Source organism: Macaca thibetana, chromosome 7 (assembly GCF_024542745.1).
Source record: "Macaca thibetana thibetana isolate TM-01 chromosome 7, ASM2454274v1, whole genome shotgun sequence".
Classification (NCBI taxonomy): domain Eukaryota; kingdom Metazoa; phylum Chordata; class Mammalia; order Primates; family Cercopithecidae; genus Macaca; species Macaca thibetana.
In genome coordinates this window covers 2803103-2821498 of record NC_065584.1, presented here as the reverse complement: position 1 = coordinate 2821498, position 18396 = coordinate 2803103, and the positions used below count along the sequence as shown (strand labels likewise).

Below are 18396 nucleotides of genomic sequence, written 5' to 3'. Positions count from 1 at the left end.
AAGTCCTCTCCTAATAATAGTCACATAATATGTACTTAATTACCCCAGCAACAAATTGTGATGACACAGGTGAGTTATTATCTACCAGGGAAGCTCATCAGAGTTGCAGTACCCAGGGATTCCAGCTGGTCACACTGGCACCCCCTGCCTAGCACATACCAAAACTCCAGGCTCCCAGAAGAAAAACAGGTGTTTAGCATAAACTAACTTTACTGTTTGCACAAACAGTTTAGGGACAATGAGCCACTCACTCTTTTCACTTCTGGAAATGACAGGCACACTCCTAAAATCCATGTTTGGCTGAGGCCATCCTTGTGAGTAGCTTTTCTAACGGTGAGCAGTCTCAGGCTTGCCACAGTCATTCTTTTCTTCACTGAGACAATGGCTGAGAAGTTTCCAGAATTGATGAAAGACAGGGATTCTCAGATTCACAATTCCTAATAAGTTCTAGGCAGAATAAATAAAATTAATCACAAACCTAATTATATCTCAGTGTATAATTGCAGGACATCAAGACAAAGAGAATATATTAAGAGTAAACAGCAAAAACCAGAAGTATTGGTTTGCTAGGCCTGCCGTAACAAAATACCACACACTGGGAGGCTTAAACAACAGAAATTCCGTTTCTCACAGTCCTGGAGGCTGGAAGCCCAAGCTCAAGTTGTCGGTGTTGGCAGGTTTGGTTTGTGCTGAGGCCTCTCTCCTTGCCTGGTGGATAGCCACCTTCCCACTATGCTCTTCCACGGCCTTTCCTCCGTGTGTCTCTGCCTCTTCTTATAAGGACACCAGTCAGATTGGATTAGGATCCCCCTCAGTGGCCTCTTTTTTAACCTAATCAACTTTTATAGACCTTTTCCAAACACAATTACGTTCTGAGGTGCTGGGGACTGGGATGTCATACTGGGGAGTGGGGCACAATGTAGCCCATAATGGCAGATAACCTACAATGGAACTATAATTCAGCTGACTTCTTAACAGCAATAATAGAAGCCAGAACAGAGTGAGGAAATGTCTTTACCATGCTGAGAGAAAATATCTGTCAACCTGTAATTTTATACCCAACAACATTGTCAGTCAGGGTGGCAACTATATTTTTTAAAACACTTTCAACAAACAAAAATTAAAAATTGAACAATCACATTCCTTCACTGAAAGAATTCCTAAAGGATATTTTTCAGAGAGAAACAAATTAAATCCAAAGGAAGGAGTGAGAGTCAAGAGGTAGTGGTGGGGTGCTGGGCATGGTGGCTCACGCCTGAAATCCCAGTACTTTGGGAGGCCAAGGCCAGTGGATCACCTGAGGTCAAGAGTTCAAGACCAGCCTGGGCAACATGGTGAAACTGTGTCTCAACTGAAAATACAAAAATTATCCAGGCATGGTGGCGGGAGCCTGTAATCCCATCTACTCAAGAGGCTGAGGCACGAGAATTGCTTGAACCCAGGAGGCAGAGGTTGAAGTGAGCTAAGATCATGCCATTGCACTTCAGCCTGGGTGAGAGTGAGACTCTGCCTCAAAAAGGAAAAAAAAAAAAGTAGTGGTGAGGGGAAAATATAAAATATGTAAGTAAATCCAAATGAGATTAATTATTATTAAATAATGATAGGGACCAATTTTGTGATATGAAAACAAGAAATAAGACAAAACTAAAATAACAGTTCAGAAAAACATGTACAGAATAGTATAATTACTGTTAAAATATTCCAGCATCCTTTTAATATTCTAGAGGATTGTATGGATTTTGATTGCATTTAGACTTTAAGCCAAGTATGCATGTATCTACTAAAAATAAAAATAGAATTTGGAAAGAAAAAGGAAGAAGAAAAAATGCCTCAACCCCACAGCAAACAGAAAATGAGGGAGAAAGAAGCCAAGGAAAATCACAAGAAATAAAAATCACAAAATAAAATTGTAGAAGTGAATCCAAATGTGTCAATAAATATGAATAAACTGAATTTGCAAGTTAAAATAGAGCTTTGACAAAACCAAATCCAGCTATGTACTTTCCTAAGAGATGCAAAATATAAAAACAACAAAAATTTAGTTTTCAAAAATAAATTTTAAAAATTAGCAAATACTGGCCAGGCTCAGTGGCTCATGCCTGTAATCCCAGCACTGGGAGGCTGAGGGGCAGATCATGACGTCAGGAGATTGAGACTATCCTGGCTAACACAGTGACACCCCGTCTCTACTAAAAATACAAAAAATTAGCTGGGCATGGTGGCGGGCGCCTGTAGTCCCAGCTACTCAGGAGGCTGAGGTAGGAGAATGGCATGAACCCGGGAGGTGGAGCTTGCAGTGAGCCGAGATGGCGCCACTGCACTCCAGCCTGGGCGACAGGGCGAGACTCCATCTCAAAAAAAAAACAAAAAAAAATTAGCAAATACTTTGTTTTCTTAAAGTTTATGAAGTTATATTCATATCAAACAAAATAGATTTCAAGTAAAAAAGCATTAGTAAAGATTCAGAGATTACCATAGAATAACAAACATAGCTTCAAACATATAAATGAAAAAGTTTCAGTATTACAATGAAAAATTGACAAGTTGACATCTGAGTGGAAGATTTTCCACTTCACAACTGAAAACCATAGAAACTAATAAGGATCAGAAAGAAGAGAAAAGCACAGTGAAGCAGCACAATCTAAGGAAATGCAGCTGAAGTAATGCTAGTGAAGGGAAATATGTAACCTAAATCTGCACAAATTGTAATAAAATTCTTGAGTTAAGATTCTTGAGTTAAAATTCTTGAGTTAAGAATCCAAATCAAGACACAGGAAAACAACCGTACCACAAACCCAAGAAAGTAGAAGAAACGGAACCATAAAGGTATGTGCAGAAATGAATGGAACAGAGAACAAAAATCACTAAGAATGACTGGCCAAAACTAGATTTTTTTTTTCTTTTTTTTGAGATGGAGTCTCACTCTGTCGCCCAGGATGCAGTGCAGTGGCATGATCTCGGCTCATGCAACTTCCGCCTCCCAGGTTCGAGCAATTCTCTCGCCTCAGCCTCCCTGATAGCTGGGACTACAGGTGCGCACCACTGCGCCCGGCTGATTTTTGTATTTTTGGTGGAGATGGGGTTTCACCATGTTGGCCAGGCTGGTCTTGAACTCCTGACCTCAGATGATCCACTGGCCTCGGCCTTTTAAAGTGCTGGGATTACCGGCGTGAGCCACCGAGTCCAGCCAAAACTAGATTTTTGTAAAGCGAAATGGTAAAATAGACTAACGTCTCTGTAAGTACTGTTTTAGCTGAACCCCACAAGTTTTGGTAAGTAGTTATTATGCAAATCTAAACATTTTCTAATTTCTTTTATTATTTTGTCTTTGAAAATGAATTATTTATACGTATGTTTTTCATTCGGCAACTATGGATTTTGTTACTACCTTTTGTTACTGATTTTCAAGTTTCCCACAGTTTGATCAGAGAATATGGCCCAAACAATCCACTTTTTGGTACTTTTGAAATGTGGCCGACTTTTGAAAATGCCCCATGGGTACCTAGAAAGCAGGTGTGGCCTCTGACTGAGTGCCGTTGCCCCAAGTGTCTATTCAAACAAACTTAATTGTGCTTTTCACATCTTCCCTACCCTTCAAGTTCATTTCTGTACTTGTCAGTTATTTGTGACCTACTGAGCACTTGAAATGTGACTAGTACAACTGGCATGAGAAGCTGAATTTTAAATGTTATTCAATGTTAGTTCATGGAATTTATTTATTTATTTATTTATTTATTTATTTATTTATATGTGTGTGTGTGTGTGTGTGTGTGTGTAAGACGGAGTCTCGCTCTGTCACATAGGCTGAGTGCAGTGGCGCCATCTTGGCTCACTGTAACCTCCGCCTCCCGGCTTCAAGCGATTCTCCTGCCTCAGTCTCCCGAGTAGCTGGGATTACAGGTGTCAACCACCACGCCTGGCTAGTTTTTATATTTTTAGTAAAGACAGGGTTTCACCATGTTGGCCAGGCTGGTTTCAAACTCCTGACCTCAGGTGATCTACCCACCTCGGCCTCCCAAAGTGCTGAGATTACAGGTGTGAGCCACTGCGCCCTGCCAGTTCATGGAATGTAAATAGTTCCATGTGGCTAGTGGCTACAGGGCTGCACAGGGCACAGGGCAGGCATCAAAGCTGCTGTTTAACAAGCGGCATTGGGAGCTTTGGCTTTCCACACAGGAAGCATTAAATTCAATCCCTGCCAGGTGTGGTGGTTTGCGCCTGTAATCCCAGATAGTCGACAGGCTGAGACATGAGAATCACTTGAATCTGGGAGGCGGAGGTTGCAGTGAGACAAGGCTGTGCCACTGCACTCCACCCTGGGTGGGTGACAGCAAGAAAGCGAAACTGTCTCAAATAAATTAACTAATTAATTAAATTCCTATTTTATACCACATGCACATTAAATTCCACATGGATCAAAGACTAAAAGGTGAAAAGCAAAACTATAAAACTTTTCAAAGAAAGCTTGGGGGAATACGCTTATGATATTGATGAGTAGGATGATTTCCTAAACAAGTCACAGTGTTAACAAACAATAATGGAACATACTGATACATTTGTCTGGATTAAAATGTAAAATGTCTGAAAGTCAAAAACAGACTACAAAGTGAAAGGCAAACACAGACTTGGAGAAAATCTTGCAATGCACGTGACTAATAAAGAATTGAATCCAGAATATATAAAGAACTCTTATAAAAGTCCATTTTAACAAAAAAGACATCCAACCCAGCTGAAAAGCGAGCAGAGGGTATGGTCAAGGTCATTGTGTCCCCAGCTCTTCACACAAGGGACGCCGGGCCCCTGCCACCCTCCAGCCCTGCCTGACTCCTCCCAGGAGAGGACTGAGCCGCCAGACAGGCAGGTGGCAGGCATGGGTCTCTGCCTCTGTTGCATGGAACAAATATCTTCAAAGGCCATGTGCTCGGGACCTGGGCTCTTCTTCTCTCTCTGCCCTCAACCTTTGCAAAGCAGCAACCCTGGAGAGCCTGCCAGCTGTGCCTCCCGACGGGCCTCCAGGTGGAAGGCCCCGTCACACACCTGTGCATAACTCCGTCCCCTCCTCTACCCTTGCTTTGCAGAGCAGAGGGTGATTCTCCGACACCTGTAGACCCTGGCACTCATGCTTCTCTGTCCTACTCAGGTGCGGGACACCAGAGGGTCTTTGCTGAGTTCCTGAAACCTCAACAGGAAGGAGCAGCAATTCCCAAGGAAGAGAACCAGGACCAGCCAATGCACGCATACAGCCCTGCTCCAGGTGCGGAAATGCCCACTGGAAAACAGAGAAGCTACTTCCCAGGCACCAGCCTTGGAGCACCCACGGAGTGCAGGGGTCAGAAACTCCTACACCCTCCAGGGTAGGGGCAATGGAATGAAGCTGTCATGCTTGATTGATTCCAGAGGGAGCTGTCAACAACAAATAGCACGCAATGTTGGCCTCTGCTCTTGCATTATTCTCTGCACTTCTGTGGAGGCCAGCCGCATCGCACCACTGAATAACGTTTCCAGTGGCATATACCACAAGCTGCCACCAGAGCTCCTCTTGGTCTTGTTCATGTGCTTGTTTTCCATATGTGCCTCTATGTTTTGTACAGAAAAAGAGTAAGATATTTTGCTGCCACCAGGGCCAATTTTTGCCCCCATGTGAGTGACATTGCCACTGGTGAGAACACAGAGCCCCTTGTAGTCACATCCTGATGGCCTCCGCCATTGCGCTGGGGCCAGGCGAGCATAGAAATGGCAGCAGACCAGGGCCTTCAGGCTGCCCCTGCCCCTGGCCTGAGGCCCTGCAGTGCCAACAGCAGAGGCCCCCATGGTGTGAGGCGGCCGTGCTGCCAGGGCAGGCCCCAGAGAGTTGAGCCCACGGCCACCAGCCCCAGTCCACTGTCCTGCTGCCTCCCGCAGCTACATAGGGTTCCCACCGGGGTGGACACAGCCCTCCCAGGAGCCCAGCCCTTGCTGCCATGACCACCACTGCTTCCCAGCTGAGAGCCCACCCTTGCCGGCCTCTACCTGGTTCTTGACAAATTCAGCCCCATTCACCCTCCCCTCCCGGCAGCCTGTTAGTGGCTCTGGGGAAGCTGGCACTGATTAATGACAGTAACAGATGACATCCATCTGCCCATCAGGTGAAAACTCACCGCTGCCATCTTTCCTGTCAGACTCTGCGGGAAGCATGGGGGCCTGTCTGTTTGGGACCTAAAGTCCCTGGCCGCCCCCTGGCCTGAGGTCTCCAAGCAGGGCCTCAGACAGATGTGGAGACAGATGAGCCCAGTGGGGCCAGAAGGGCCAGCTCTGAGCCTGACCAGGACTGACCAGGAGCCCTGTCCCCACAGGCCAGCTGCCTTTCTCAGACCTCTCTGAGGTGAGCGGTGGACCCCGAAGGTGGGCTGGGTTCCCTGCCTTCACCTCCACCCCTGTCAGGCCCCCCTAATCCCACTGACCTGGGTCAGCTCTGCCACCTGCCCTGTTCTCTCCAGACCACCCAGAGCCTCAACTGAGCCACTGCCCCGGGTCCTGCCGTGAGTGGACAGGAACCAGCACGGGCTCCCAGCCACCACCTGCCCACCCCGCCCAGCTGCCCCAATGGGGCCTGACAGGGAGGAGCCCACACTGGCGTGCCTGACAACAGCCATGACCTTTCCTGTGCTGCAGAGAGGGAAACTGAGGCTCAGTAAGGCCAGACAATCTGACCGCTCACTGGCCTGGCCTCCTGACCCCAAAATCTGTGCCCCAGGGGAAAGAGAAGAAAGAGGTAAGCGCATCCTACAGCACAATCCCTACGCCAAGGTCTGTGTTCCCTGCAGCAGGGCCCTGGGTTGGACATGAACGCCCAGGTCCCCCATGGCCTGCTGACCCCAAATGGGAGAGGGCCCAGCCCCAGCAGCCCAGCCCAGCACCACCCCAGAGGGAGCCTCGAGATCAGTTGCCACGGCCAGGACACTACAGAGAGGCCCAACAGGACCAGGGGCTTCAAGCCAACAGCGTAGGGGGTGTTTTCTCTGCAGAAAAGCCCTCTGCTCCCCAGAGAGAAGTGTGCCTGCACCTGGGATCTGCTTTGCATGTAGAGGGGGCAGTGGCCCCACACGGGGGGCTGACGGGGCCAGAGTGCAGCAGAGACGCTGTGGCAAAACCCACCGCAGATCCCAGGACGCGAGCCCACAGCCCAAGGCGGACCGGGCAGGGGAGCAGTAATGGGTTCCGCACGTCCCGCAACGTGCCTGAAGCGGGGAAGGGCTGGGGGTCAGCACACACAGGAGGCAAAGGTCATGGAGGGGCATCTCCGATCCCATCAACCCCGAAGTGCCCCGGGGCCAGCCCAGGCATCCCATGGACCGGCAGTTGATGGGCCCTGGCTCACCCCTGGGGATGGACCCTCAACAGCAGCCTGAACAAGGAGCCCGGAGCCAGGAGACGCACCTGCTGCCCCAGGGAGGTCCCCACTCCGGGAGGGTCAGGGTGTGGCAGCCGGTAGGGGTAGCTTCCGCTTCATCCACAGTTGAAGCGTGTCCAGAGGGTGGGGGAGGAAAGGTCTCACCCACAGGACTAGCTGGGCCTGCCGGGAGATTGGTTCAGTCTTGCCCTGCTGGGGGATGCGTCCTGAGTGGAGGGGGCTTTCCAGCCTGCAAGGGTCACACAGGAAGCCCAGGGTCACCACTGATGAGAGGACAGGGCTCCAAGGGGCTGGGCCATGTGATCCTTGCCCCACATCCCCTGGGAGGGGCTGGACTGTGTGATCCTGGCCCCCACATCCCCTCCGAGGGGCTGGACTGTGTGATCCTTGCCCCACATCCCCCCCGAGGGGCTGGACTGTGTGATCCTGGCCCCACATCCCCTCTGAGGTTGAGGTTTGAGGATCTCACGAGTGTCCCATCTCCTGTCCTGCATCCTCACCCATGCTCCACCAGCATCCCAGCCCTGGCTCTTGCACCCATCCCTCCATCCTTTCCTCCCTCTCCCCTCCTTCCATTCCAACTGTCTGAGCTGGCTTGGGCACCGTGACTGCGTAGCACCTGCTGGGGGTTTAAACCACAGACACCTCACCATCCTGGGGGTGGAGATCAGGCGCAGTGCCGCACTGGGACCCCGGGAAGCAGATGACAGCTCCCAGCACATCTCCTGGGCATGTCTGTGGATTGCTGGGGCTCCCAGCAGCTCTCTCAAGCCCTGGAAATGCCTCCTGGATCTGCTATATCCATCTGGAGCCTCTTGGTGCACAGGGGCACACACAACACCTCCACTCTCCACCCCGAAGGATGCCCGCTACAGCAGGGTCCTCATCCACCCAGCCTCCAGCCAGCTTCTAGGGGCACCTGGGTCCCCAGCCAGCTTCTAACTGGCACCCACGGCCAGTGCTCTTGGCTCTGGAGGAAGGAGATGGAGGCTTTGCTTGACGTTCCTTCCTCATGGGCATGGAGACCCCCCTCCAGGGCCCCTTCCCCTCACCCCACCCGGCAGCCAGACCGCAAATACTTCACACAGTACTTTGAATTTAATGGTTCACATGGGCTTCTCTCTGAGCTACTGCCTTTTATTTTATGACTAAATTAATATTATACATACAAGAGCACATTTAAGACACCCGGCAGAGGAGCAGCAACAGTGGTCGTGTGGGAAAGGATAAATTTTTACACACAAGCGTCTCTGGGCCATTAACGGGCCACGCATCCATCTGTCTCCGCAGCTGACCTTAATCCCGTCCTGGCGCCTGGGGCCTGAGGCTCATGGAATCGCCTGCCACACATGTCTTTGCGGACCACTAATTTGTGCATGTTCAGGATATATTGGGTTTCATAATTTTTATATGCAAATCTATAAAAAGCCCTTTGCTATCTCATTTAAATCACTGAATAATTAACCAGACTATCCAGCCCACCTCCGTTCTCCTCAAATCCCTGGAAGTGAGAGGGGCCAGCACTGACCAGGAGAGCAGGGTCCCAGGGCCCCCTCTGGACAGACTGCCCCCACAGTGGGGCCAGATCTGCTGGACCCAGGAGGCCTGGGGGGGCTGACCTACCTCCTCTGGGATGTGGTCAGAGCAATGGCCTGAGCCAGCCCTGTGAAGACCCCGGCCCCAACCCCAGACAGTGCTTCACCCGCAGTCTCAGAGAGAACAGCACAGGCTGTAAGAGAGATTCCCTAGACAAAAGGGCAAAGCACCTGTCCAGTGATGTGGAACCCATAAGACCACTGAGAGGTGCCCCTGCACCCTCCCAAGCTCCCTCCTCCACTCCCTCCTCCATCCACCCATGCATCTGTCCTTCCATTCTTCCCTCCTCCCCTCCTTCCCTATCCATCCATGCATCTGTCCTTCCATTCCTCCCTCCTCCCCTCCCTCCTCCCCTCCCTCCTCCCTTCCCTCATCCCTTCCCTCCTCCCTCCCATCCATGCATCTGTCCTTCCATTCCTCCCTCCTCCCCTCCCTCCTTCCCTCCCTCCTCCTATCCCTCCTCCCTTCCCTCCCCTCCTCCCTCCCATCCATGCATCTGTCCTTCCACCCCTCTCCACCCCTCCCTCCTCCCAAGCTTCCTCCTCCTCTCCCTCCTCTATCCATCCATGCATCTGTCCTTCCATTCTTCCCTCCTCCCCTCCCTCCTCTATCCAAGCATCCGTCCTTCCACCCCTCTCTCCACCCCTCCCTCCTCCCCTCCCTCTCTTCCTCCACTCCTCCCTTCCTTCTTCCCTCCCTCCATTGCTCCCTCCCTCCCTCCCTCCCTCCACCCAGTCATCCAGCTGAGGCCCGGCCCGCATGCTGGGGGTGGGGAGGGTGCCAGGACTGGGAGGGGGCCTGTCTCAGACAGCGTGGGCTGCCCCCACAGAACCCGCAGACAGGCAGCTGCAGCAACAGACTATTCCTTACAGTTCCGGAGGCCGGAAGTCCAGGATCAAGGCTCCAGCGGCTCAGCTCCTGGAGAGGGCAGCTTCCCGGGCTGCAGACACTGTCCCTGGCTGTGTCCTCACGTGGCCTTTTCTGGGCACAGGCTGGGGGCGTGGCTGATGTCACTCTTCCTCTTCCTGTAAGGGCCCTCATCCCATCATGGGCCCCAGCCTCAGGATCCGACCCTAACTGCCTCCCAAAGACCCCATCTCAAACACCGTCACATGGAGGTGAGGGCTTCAACCCAGAACTGGGGGGACCCACACGTTCCGCCCATGACAGGCCTTGAAAGCCAGGCCAAGGAGTCAGCCTGGACACCCTTGCCAGCGGAGCCCCAGCACCAAGGCAGGCCCATCTCCCCTTTAGAAATCCCCTCTCCAGGAGAGACGGAGAGCAGGCCCTGCCTCTCTGAGCCGAGTGTGCCCTTTGTAAGAAAGCAGTCCTCGTGACTGTAACTCTCTCCTGATTCTGAGAGTCCCGGAAACTGTCAAGCCTGAGGGGGGGATCACGGGAACCCCTGGATTTGTAGCCAGTTGGTCAGAAGTGTGAGCCTGGGACCCCCTATCTTGCAACCGGCATCTGCAGTAGGGGCAGTTCTGTCTGTGTGACCTGCGGGTGATTTCTGCAGAGCACAGTAGCTGGGGTGGGGATGGGCCGTCTGTGTCGGCGCAGTGGTGACCCCACCCTTGGTGGCTAGAAGGCAGCCATGTCGCCTGCATGGGTGCAGATCCTCGTGTCTCCAGGGGCCTGGAGGACCCACGCAGCCTGGCAACAAAACATGAAGAACGAGTGCCACCCACCGTGTGAGAGCCCCCATGGGTCCTGCTGAGATCCAGGAAGTACCAGTGTCAAACTTCCCAAGGTGATGGTGGTGCCTCTTCTCAGGACAGAGCAGCCCCCACGGTCTGGCAGCAAAACCTGAGGAACTGGTCCCACCCGTCATCTGAGACGTGCGTCACCACCCCACGCACTCTGCCTCCAAGGCTCCACACAGAGAAACGAGGGCATCAGGGATGCTGAGCCCAAATGCGATTCAGGGGAGCCCAGCTCTGGGAGTGGGGCATTTTGGGGCCACCTTCATTCTGTGATCTTGCTTTTTTTCCCTTTTTATGGATGTATAAGAGCTTGAGCTATGATAAAATCCTACGAGTAAATAAGTCTAAGAGCTCTCCGATGCATGCAAAGTAGAGCTTCTATGTGATAAAACACTGTGTCATAATTTTATAGGCAGCATTTTTTCTTTCTTAGAGGTACATAAAACAACAATGCACCTTATAATCAATGGCATTCAACAAAATAGTTAAAAAATAATACTCTGCAGTCCAGCAGGGTCTGTCCAAGAGAAGCAAGAACAGCTCACATTAGATCAATCCCTCAGGTGACTCACCAGTCTGCTAAAAGGACTAAAGGACAAAAAAACCACATGAATTATCTCAATAGACACAGAAGACCTGTACAAAGTTCAACACCTATTTATAATTTCTAAAAACTCTCAGAAGGCTACAAATAAAAGAGAACATCTTTAACCTGATAAAACCTACTTTCCAGAAACCCCCAGGAAACATCAGACTTCACAGAAAAATCTAAGACACAATCTCTTCCAGACCAGAAATCAAGGGCGTCCCTTATCACCACTCAGTTTAACATAATCTCGAAAGTTCCGGGAAACATTGCAAACAAACAAACAAAAAAAATTAAGAAATGAAGAGGCGTAAGGACTGGAAAGGAAGAGATAAAACTGTCACGACTGGTGGATAACGTGGCCATCTATGTAGAAAATGTCACCGAATCGACAAACTACTAGGACGAACACTTACAAGATAAACCTACAAAAATCAATAATGTGACTCTATGGCAGCAATAATCAGCCAGAAAATAAGATACCATTCAGCAACTGAAGCAATTAAGTGGCTAGGAATTAAATTACCAAGGAACAGGCTGGCCTTTTGCTGAGAAAATTCTGGAACTCGGTGAAAGGACCCAGCCAAGCCACTGAAAGGAGAAGGCACCATGGTCAGCTCGGGAGTGACCAGCAGCACAGCCCACGACATCACCAAATTAGCTTCTAGATTAGTGCAATGCAAAGCAATGTTCCAGCAGGCATTTTAAAGACACCCAACCACAGCCCTATTCCAGCACGCTATGGAAGAATGAGCGTCCTTGAATGGGAAGCTAATTGAAAAGCCAAGAGAAAGGGCTCACTCCACCAGGATGAAGACAAACTATGAAGCCGTGGAAATGAAAGATAAAAATAAAAGCCAGCACGCTGCCGGTGACGGAACAAGCCCACCCTGAACAGATTCAGGGACGTGTGGGAACTCACTTAGGTAAAAGGCGACTCCCACAGATCAAGGAGAACCCAGCGTAGGGGAAAGTGGCTCATTATACGGAGACAAAGTCACATCGGCCGCAGATGGACTAAAGAGGAAACTGACAAAGAAGCAGGGAGGCTAGGCAGGGCGCAGGGAGGAGGCGCACTCTCAGGACAAGGCTGATGCAACCCTAGCACCAAAGACCACCGGTAATCACCCTCCACGTCCACAGCAAAGTCAACAAAAGAAAGATGCCCCCGGCCACAGGGTGGAGAGTGGGCTGGAGGGAGCCTGGGGACCCCGCTGGGCTGTCCCCTGAAAGTGGCACCAAGCCTGCTGGAAGGCATCATCTGCTGGGCCTGAGGCCCACCCCAGACAACATCGGCACTCTGGACCCCTCCTGCCAGCACTTAGCCACCCCCTGCCCACTCAATCTTACCGAGGTGTGCATGGCCGACAGAGTTCAGGCATTGACTTTGCAGCTGGAGACAGGGCCTTGACCTCAGGGACTTTGGAGGTGCTGGAACTGGTCAGTGGAGGGCCTTCTGTGGGACTTGGGCATGGACAGCAGCTGCAGGCCAGGCTATAGCTGGGACCATGGGATGCAGTGGGGGGACCTCAGGGGCAAGTCCAGGGATTCTTCCAGCCCCCAGTCCCAGGCCCCCCTGAAGACCCCACTTCCCTGACTGCCACTCGCAGTCCCAGCTTCAAACAGGTTCTTTGAGGGGGAGGAGAAGCAATCTCCTTCATATAAATGTTTAATTGGGAATTAATATGGATGAGGCTCTGGAGTGATGGGGCTGTGGGTTTAATAAATATTAACAAGGAATGGGCCTCCCCTTCCCCTGCCTGTGCTAATCCCTCTGTTCGTGTAACATCCATTATTCACCGTGTTTCTCAACGCCAGCCCCGGGAACGGGGCCGGGTCCTTCCCCCTGGGGCTCCTTCCACGAAGGTGCTTTGAATCCCTGGCCTCGGGGGCTGAGGGTTCCACTACAGGGTGTTCCACTACAGGGTGGACAGATCGGCTTTCTGTGGGTGTGGAACTCTGACCACAAGGACGCTCACTGGCCCGTCTTCCATTGGCACAGACACACACTCACTGACCAGGAAACCCGTATTCCTGCCTTACCTTCAGCCCCACCGGTCTCCTACCACTGATGCCACCTCTGCCTGGAAGCCCACCTGGTCTGCCCACAGGGAGCAGCACCCGTCCCCTGGGGCAGCCACAATCCTCTCTCCTGACCTGGCAGGGGCTCAGAGACCCAGCGACCCACCCAGCCCGCTGCAGGTGGGCTGCTCCAAGGCGACCCAGTTCTCCTATTGGACTCCACCAAGGGGTCCAGACCCTGTCCACATTGCTGCCTGGCCGGGCTGCGGGTGGAGCTCTGGCGCCCTCGTGTGGCCTGAGTGTGCAGGACCTCAGCAGTGCTGCCCCATGGGAGGATCCAGGGAGCCAAGCCCAGTATCAGTGATTACCCAGGTCAGTCTGGGAATGTACAGACCCAGCGTGTGGCACTGGGACCGAGCCCCACCCTCGGCCTGGGTTTCAAAACAGTGCACTCGCTTCCTAACCTGAGAACGTCCCTGTCCACACAGAGGGAGAGCCCTGCTGCCTGGGCTTCCCTCCCCTACATTGGTCAGGCCCCCTTCACTGCAGCTGCCCCCAGAACCTTGCAGGGATTGGGGCGTGGAGCCCGGGACCTCTGCTGCCCAGGCCCACTGAATATTGGGCAGCCCAAAGCCCTGACCCTACCTCCCCTTGGCTCCTAAACACTGCTGGGCACGTGTGCCTAGGGGCAGCACGGCCCCTCCCATCCATGGGATGCCAACCCCCTCCAGTGATGCTCACCACGTGCGGGGTCTCAGAGGCCCAGTCCTGTGCCCTGCCCACCCTCCTCATCCCTAGTGAGGATGGCCCCCATCCCTAATGCGCATGGCCCCCCATCCCTCGTGTGCACGGCCCCCCATCCCTAGCATGAATGGCCTTGTGGACTTAACAGGACCCTCCATGAATCTCCATGGGAAGTTCAAGACCGATCCCCCAGTGCCTGCTCCACCCTCCGAGGGGCAGGACCCTCTGCCCACCCCACCCCTCCATCTGTTCCTCTTCCCCTGGAGCCCCACCAAAGCCAGGAGGAGGGGAGGCAGGGGAAACAGCCCCCATTGGCTCCTGAGTTGGCCCCAGCAGAGCACCCGCACAGAGGCAGGAGCGGGGGGTCCTGAGAGGCCAGCTGTCCCCAGGGATTTCAAGATGCCCCCTGCACTCACTCAGCACCACCCTCATCCCACCCAGCCTGGCCAGACAGACAAGGGCCTGGGCCAGGGGGCAGGAGCAGAGGGTGATAGGGGCACAGACCTGTGAGGGTCATGGGGGTGAAGGACCTCAGGCTGGAAAGACCCCAGTGAGTGAGGAGGCCAGATCCCCATCCTTCCCAGCCCTCACCATCCCCACTGCCCCCACCCACCCCCAGCCCAGGCATCCCCTGAGAAGGCAGGCTGGGGAGACAGGGAGAGGACAGTTAGGGCAAAGGGGACCAGGACTGTGCTGGGGCTGGGCCACTCTCACTCCATCCCTTAAGCCCCTGCCTCTCTCCAGCCTGCCCCCTCCACACCCAGCCCACCCACTCCCGCCGCCCCTCCCTGGCATCCCACAGCTGTGACCACAGCTAGGACACCGCGGAGAACTCACCACAGCACTCAGAGCAGCCAAACCCTCCTCTTGGTCATAAGGACCTTCCCGGTGGCCCTCTCCGGTCTCACCTGCAAGCACCCCTCTGCTTACCCTCACAGAGGGGTGAGGGCATGAAGGCCCCGTAGGGTAAATGAGGGAATGAAGGCCCCACAGGGTGAAGGAATGAGTGAAGGTCCCATGGGGTGAATGAATGAGTGAAGGCCCCATCAGGGTGAAGGAATGAGTGAAGGTCCCATGGGGTGAATGAGGCAGTGAAGGCCCCATGGGGTGAAGGAATGAGTGAAAGCCCCATCAGGGTGAAGGAATGAGTGAAGGCCCCATCAGGTGAATGAATGAGTGAAAGCCCCATCAGGGTGAATGAATGAGTGAAGGCCCCATCAGGTGAATGAATGAGTGAAGGCCCCACAGCATGAATGAAGGAGTGAAGGCCCCATCAGGTGAATGAATGAGTGAAAGCCCCATCAGGGTGAATGAATGAGTGAAGGCCCCATCAGGTGAATGAATGAGTGAAGGCCCATCAGGTGAATGAATGAGTGAAGGCCCCACGGGGTGAATGAATGAGTGAAGGCCCCACAGGGTGAGTGAGGAGTGAAGGTGGCTCTGCAGCCTGCCTGGGCCTGGTGAGTCTCACAAGCCCCCAACTCATGCGGCCTGGTCTTTGTCCAGCAGAGTCTGAGCCGAGTCCCCTCCGTCTGCACTGGCCCTGGGACCCCCTCTCTCCTTGACCCAGGGGAAGGGTCCATGCTCAGCCCAGGGCTGCTGGGAGGTGAACCCGACTCCCTGTGGCTGCGCCCCTGTGTCAGCCACCACTGCGGGTTCCACGGCTGAAGCTCCACTTCCTTCCTCCCAGAAAGTCTCAGCAGGGGGCTCCACTGGGGATCCCTCAAGGTCGGAATGCCCCGGGCCCACGGAAGGGCCTTGTGCAGACATTTCCGCCAAGGTGGAACTGAGAGCCCTCTCGGTGGTGGGAGGGGACAGCTTGCCTGGTGCTGGGGGGAGGAGGTTGTTCTCAGGGCCTTTTCTGACCAGCTCTGAGCACTCTCTGGGACCAAGGCCACGGGAGCAGGGAGGCCTGGGGGCTGTGCTGGTCACCCACACACAGGACAGCCCCCGAGCCAGAGACAGCCATGCTCAGAGGCCAGAGAGGCCCCAAGGGGAATGGCACCCTTCCCCCGACCCAACCTGGTCAAGTCAGTGGAGCTACCACCTAGCCTAGGGTTGGGCAGCCCACGGTGGTCCCAGAGGAGGAGAGTTGCCAGGTAGTGACAGCCCCACAGAGGGGCACATGGAAGCACCTGGACCTGATCCCAGAAGGGCTCAGGCACTTGGGTGCTGGAACCGGTGGGAGAGGCAGGACTGGGCTGCACGGAGGAGGCCATCCACTGCCGCCCCTGGGCAGTCACCATGGCCCCAGGCAGTTACACCTACCACAGGGGACCCACGGGCTCAGCTTCCTCCCCACAGCGTTCACTCCTCCAAACCCAATTCTGGCGACCGACCGCCGGTGCTTCCCGCAGGCTTAAGGGGAATCGTGTTATGAACTAGAAGGGAATTTCTCTGCTTTGGAGAAAGTCCTCGGCTGTTTGTTGAAAAGTGTAAAGGGGGCTGGGCGCAGTAGCTCACGCCTGTAATTCCAGCACTTTGGGAGGCCAAGGCGAGGGGATCACAAGTTCAGGAGTTCGAGACCAGCCTGGCCAGCATAGTGAAACCCCATCTCTACTAAAAATGCAAAAAAATTAGCTGGGCATGGTGGTGTGCGCCTGTAATCCCAGCTACTCAGGAGGCTCAGGCAGGAGAATCACTTGAACCCAGGAGGCTGGGGTTGCAGTGAGCCAAGATAACGCCATTGCACTGCAGCCTGGGAGACAAGAGTGAAATTCCATCTCAAAAAAAAAGAAAAAGAAAAGCCTAAAGGAAGCACAGGAGGCCGTCAGTCCGGAAGCCCACCCAGAGCCCCCTTCTGGGATCTTGCGTCGTGGAGAGAGGTGGAAAGGCCCCATGCCCCTCCCCAACCCGCTACCCACCTGCCCCCCAGCCTCGCGCTCTGACGAGCTGGCCTGGAGAGTCAGGGAAGGGTCTTGTGTCAGGTTGCTCTGGGTGCAGTTGCCCCTCCCCAGGACAGGGAAGGGTGACAAACAAATGGGTGGGACCGGCGTCCTGATGCTGTCAGGGTGACACGGCCCAGAACATATTCCCCTCTACAGCCTCCCTAGAGAGTCAGGCCCCATCCCTTCCCCTCCACCAGCTCCTCGTGCTCTGGAGGGATCACAGACCTGAGGAGACAGCCAGGGCCCCAACCCAGGGGGCTCTACCAGGGGAGCTCGAAAAGAAAGAGAAGGAGGTGGAATCGTGGGAATATTACCATCCCACTTTGCCCTGAAAGTAAATTTCAGGGCAAAAGTATTAAATGGAATGAAGAGAATATTCTGTTTAGGTTGAAAGTGCAATTCACCCTACTGGCAAGGCCAGGGATGTGTGTTTCACCCAGACATTGGCCTCCAAGGAAGGAAACCCTCTGCCATCCTTCTAATTGCACATGTGCAGATGCTACATGCACACGTCTGCCTGAGCTGACTCCAACACTCGTTCGTTCCCCCTGTGCCTGCGGGAAAGCAGCCCGGGCATCTCAGAAGTTAATGTGGGAGAGGCCAGTGGTCCAGAATGTGTACCAGGGTTCTCCAGAGAAACAGAGCCAATCGGATGTGTGGACACCTATCTTCGTATGCGTGTGACAGAGCTTGATCACAAGGATTGGCTCATGTGATGACGGCACTGAGAAGCCCCTAGATCTGCAGTCAGCCTGCAGGAGACAGGAGGGCCAGTGGTGCCGGCTGGAATCCAAGGCCAGGAGAAGACCCATGTCCCGGCTCAGTGAAGCCAGAAAAGCGCACTCTTACACAGCGTCTTTGTTCTACTTGGGTCTTCAACTGATTGGATGTGGCGCCCACACTGGGGAGGGCAATCTGCTTTGCTCAGATGGCAAATACTGCCCAGTGTATGAGGCTCCCCGAGGCCCAGATGAAAGCAGACCCCTCCCCGGGCTGCCCCCACAGCCACGCCACGCAACTGGGCACCTGCAACCTGGACTTGGCGGCAGTCAGCATTGGAGCCATCGACTCAAAAGTCTCAGCACACGGATTAGGAGCCGAGCCCTAGAAGTCCGCCTTGATTATCTCATGAGGCCTGTGCCCTTCTCTCCCTACCAGCCAAGCAGTTCCCAGGCAGGCCCAGAGGACAGCAAATCTTGGAGCTAGAGAGCGCCCGGCTCGAGCGTGACACAGGCGGGCATCACGGTGCTCTCTTGCTTCCTGGTCTTCAGGGTTCATTTTACTGGCGTTTAAGAGGCTGGGATGGTGGCTTTTGTTTTCTAAAATCCTCACGGAGCAAAATCCCATACAATCTTGGAGGAAATTAAACTTAGAAAATTAGATGCTAGGCTTGGCCGAGACCTTGACGGGGCCCCCCACAGGGCCAGACTGACACATCCACTGAGACCACATCACAGTTATTAACCT

At 53.6% G+C, this 18396-nt stretch overlaps 3 protein-coding genes across 13 annotated transcripts in view; 2 read left to right on the top strand and 1 right to left on the bottom strand.

The window, feature by feature from the left end:
* Positions 1-18396, top strand: part of SIVA1 (SIVA1 apoptosis inducing factor) — a 692134-nt gene that overhangs the window by 559173 nt on the left and 114565 nt on the right. The gene's annotated exons all lie outside the window — the stretch shown is intronic.
* ADSS1 (adenylosuccinate synthase 1) overlaps positions 1-18396 on the top strand; it is a 251931-nt gene that overhangs the window by 130027 nt on the left and 103508 nt on the right. The gene's annotated exons all lie outside the window — the stretch shown is intronic.
* The window catches only part of ATP5MJ (ATP synthase membrane subunit j), an 819915-nt gene that overhangs the window by 718475 nt on the left and 83044 nt on the right, over positions 1-18396 (bottom strand). Inside the window, exon 1 of one of the 11 annotated variants that reach the window (XM_050798506.1) lies at positions 18341-18344. The exons of 8 other annotated variants lie outside the window; for them this stretch is intronic. The gene's annotated coding sequence lies outside the window, so the exon portion shown is untranslated. 2 more of the 11 variants (XM_050798497.1, XM_050798498.1) reach the window with 2 other exon arrangements.